General features: G+C 39.8%; 1 long non-coding RNA gene across 1 annotated transcript; it reads left to right on the top strand.

Annotated features, from left to right (window-relative positions):
• Positions 1-1,371: 1,371 nt before the first annotated feature.
• Positions 1,372-1,955, top strand: LOC129154684 (uncharacterized). The gene is made up of 2 exons (XR_011517031.1): positions 1,372-1,656; positions 1,775-1,955. It is a non-coding gene; the product is annotated as an uncharacterized lncRNA (long non-coding RNA).
• Positions 1,956-3,649: the final 1,694 nt, after the last annotated feature.

Raw genomic sequence — 3,649 nt, 5'->3', positions numbered from 1 at the left:
TCTTTATTTTAGCCTTTCGGTGCATTTTCTTTAAAAATTAAAAATTCTGCCTAAATACCACAGTATAGCGCCACCTTCAGCTTAAAACATAGAGTTTGAGTCATTTTGAATAAATTTTAGCCAATGGCTAAAGAGTAAGATACTACGTAAACCAGTAGAGTACTACGTAGCAGCTCTGTGTCAAAGTTATAAAAGCATTGAGTGTCTCGGCCACGCCTTGTGGCGAGTTGGGAGTTGGGTTTGCAAGCGAGTGTAGGAGGTTAGCCGTAGTTCAGCATTAGCATATAGCATTAGCATATCCTAGTCTTTAGCGTAGCTTTTTGTGTTATACATACTTATTTAGTGTTAGTTTGGCTTTTGGATATTGTAGTTTAGTTAGTGTTTGGCTGTTAGTGTTATTAGGAAAGTAGTTCAGGTTTAGTGCTCCATATCGTGTTAGTATGGTGAAGGTGTAGTGTAGTATGGTTGCGGTGACTCTGTGGGCATTTTACACGCGATTCTGCACTCTCCGTTTGAAGAGGGAGGCTGTGCCCACCGTGGCTCTTCCGTGATTTAGATGCAGCCCACCGACTCTGCTCCCCCACCACGGCGGGTTCCAGTCTGAGGTGAGTACGCTAAATAAACTTTTTAACATCTTCTAAAGACAATTCCCTACCTGAATGCAAAGTCTGAGAGACGTGGTTCACTTCCTTTAGCTAGTCAGTCTGCAATTCTGCAACAGTGGCTCTAGTGACGCAGCACTAGTTGACAGACAGCATTACAGCGTGAAATCCAGCTTGGGACCCGGTTCTGTAAGGAATTCTGTTCAGGAGGTCGCATTTCAGGCTCTCCACATCATATGTGACTGACTTTTACGTTATAACAACAATCACACACTAGGAATGTTATAAAGCGCCTATATAGGACAGTTTCTTTTGTATATTATCTGACTTTATAAACTCCAACAACAATGTGCTTCTATTTTTTTTCAGGCTAAATCTGCCCAAGACACTGGCTGTCAGACTGATTTAGCTGCAAGAATGCACTTGTCCAGGCTGACGTGAAGCCTTACCCGTAGCAAAGGTGAATCATTTTTAATAATCTTCTATGTAAACATTTTATTATTACCTTCTAGTTTTAATTTGTTTTACAGATTTTTGTTACATGTGATTTTATGCTCTTTTAAACATTTATAAATGTGCTGCTTCTTTTTTTTTATAGAGCTCACAGCCGCAGTGTGTCTGGTGACCCACGGGGACCATGACGGAAATTCATCTTCCAGAAAGTCCCAGAGCTGCGTTCACACCCCCTGAAAAGACCAAGATGTGAGGTGTCTGCTGTTGATTCCAGCTTCCACCTCAGTGACAGTGCAAGCTCAGTGAACTGTTCAAGGTAAAAAAAAAATTAAAACATTTCAGAATTTGTAAGATATTAACAAATAAATAAGTATGTGATTACATCATGACATCATGAAGGAGGCTACTGATTCTGGCCCTGTGACACTTGGTGGTGACGTGTGAGCTGATTCACCTGGTAAATAACTTTTACATTAAATATTTTGTTTTTGCTATCAAAAGTAAATTAACTAATAACCTGCATTATTGCAGGACACTCAGCAAAATATGGACGCTACACCATGAGGCAGGCACACGTTAATACTCTATAAGAGCACATAAGGTGAGCAAAACCACATATTATTGTTATTACTGTACACTGTCCTGGATTTGTTTTCTTTCTGCATCTCATCATTAGCCTGGCTGATCACCTGATAACTCATGTTATCTGGTCGTGACAGCATGAGGATGTCCTCACACACCTGTAACCTATCAGCTCATCTGGCAGAATAGAGAGAGAAGAGACAACACCACATCTCCTGTTCCTGGAAAGCCTTCAGCCATCCTTCGATGACTGAGAACCTCCATCAGCTCTGTCTCCTGTCTGCCTACAATTATTATAATAAATATTGTGTTTGACAAGTTTTTTGTGCTGCCAAATGTCTCATTTTGATTCCAGTTTTGATATTTTAATGGATATTTATAAATTACATTTATTATCACATTTTTGTTGCATGTTTAACTAGCTCTATTGTGATGAATTAAACTAGCACCTCACTGTTAAAAGCTCATTTTAATTTCAAGCATGTTTAAGTATTTATGGACATGAACAAAAACAGGAAATATATAAATTGAGATTTATTTAATTAATATAACAAATAAGGGGGAAAGAGTCATTGAAAGGCACATTCTTCTGGAAGCTCCTGATCCTGACGACACCAGCAGAGGAGACCACCTGCAGACACCAGAGGACCTAGAACCAAGAGAGCAGCTGGTATCAGTAAATAAATAAATCAGAGCAGTTTTAGTGAGCTGAACACATTACAGAATAATTTTCTCATGGGGTATTTTCATAACTTTCTATGCAGCAGACTGTAACTTGAGCCCAGGGCTACCGGAGAGCTGCTATCCAGCACGTTTCAGTGGTTTTCCTGCTTTAACAGGTTAGATTAGCTGTTAAGCAGCTCAGCTATTTGTTGCTGATTAAAACCAGGTGTGGTGAAGCAGATAAACCTCTAAAACATGCTGAATACTAGCTTTTTAGGGCCGTGGAGCCAAACCCTGCAGCTAATCCAATGCTATGGCTAACGGCTACTTACCATTCAGAGCTGGTTCTGTTGGGTCGGTTCTGGTAATTTCAGGCAACTCACAAGCTCAAAACAATAAGGCTCAGGTCCGCTTTTCTCCTCCAAATAGACTTGGTCCCTTTCTTCTCGAGTGTCTGGGTAAGGAGGGGGAGAAACGTCCTCCACTTCTAATAACTGCTCAGAGTGAAGGGAGCTAGCATCGTCTAGTTAGCCATCGTCTTCGTCACTGCCGTGGCTCCGCCCTCTTGGTCCTCCAGGCAACGCCTACTAATGTTGCATTTTTTAAAATTGATACGTGGGTGGAGAAGTACTCCGAGGCACACTTGACCCGCTCTTTAAGGACAAAATAAAACCCATTCTGACAAGCTGATTTTTTTAAATATTTTTTTTTAGATATCATTTGTTTCGGTACTCCAAACGGTCTGGGTGTTGGAAAGAGTTGTTTCCAGAAAATGTGAAGGTCAAAAGTTAAGAGTGTGGAATTTTCAGTTTAGAGTGGCGAGAAGCATTTTTTAAAATCTAAATGTTCTCAGACAAATGAACCCTACGGCCACAATGTTTGCAGTACATTCATGATTTATAGCTCAAAACGAAGGTATATTCGTAAGCTGTAAGCCAGCGTGTGTCTCATTTCAATCGGATCTACGGTTCTCTCGGGACTTTCCCAGAAATGGAGCAAGGGAGGGTCACCGCTCCTATTTTTCCCCATTATAATTTTTGTGATATTTTCTGAAAATCTCAAGCCGTACCTCAACTTCTACCTGTGATTTTAGAAAAACTGTTATAGATACGTAAAATGATTTTTGACCAGTAATAGCTGAAAGTCTTGTGAGTTTGTTGAAACTTGAATGAAGTCTCTCGGTTAAAGTTAAACTATAAGAGGTAGAGTTCAAAAAGTGATAGGATTTAGCTGAAAATTGTGCAATCCCATTCATTTCAATGGGACCAAAAATCGCAGAAAAAAATGAATATCTCAAAAAGTATAAAATATTTTAATATCAAAAGTCATTGCCGACATAAGCCGAACAA

This window comes from Nothobranchius furzeri, chromosome 17 (genome assembly GCF_043380555.1).
Source record: "Nothobranchius furzeri strain GRZ-AD chromosome 17, NfurGRZ-RIMD1, whole genome shotgun sequence".
NCBI lineage: Eukaryota > Metazoa > Chordata > Actinopteri > Cyprinodontiformes > Nothobranchiidae > Nothobranchius > Nothobranchius furzeri.
The sequence above is the reverse complement of the archived record's forward strand: the minus strand, read 5'-3'. Positions and strand labels throughout refer to the sequence as shown.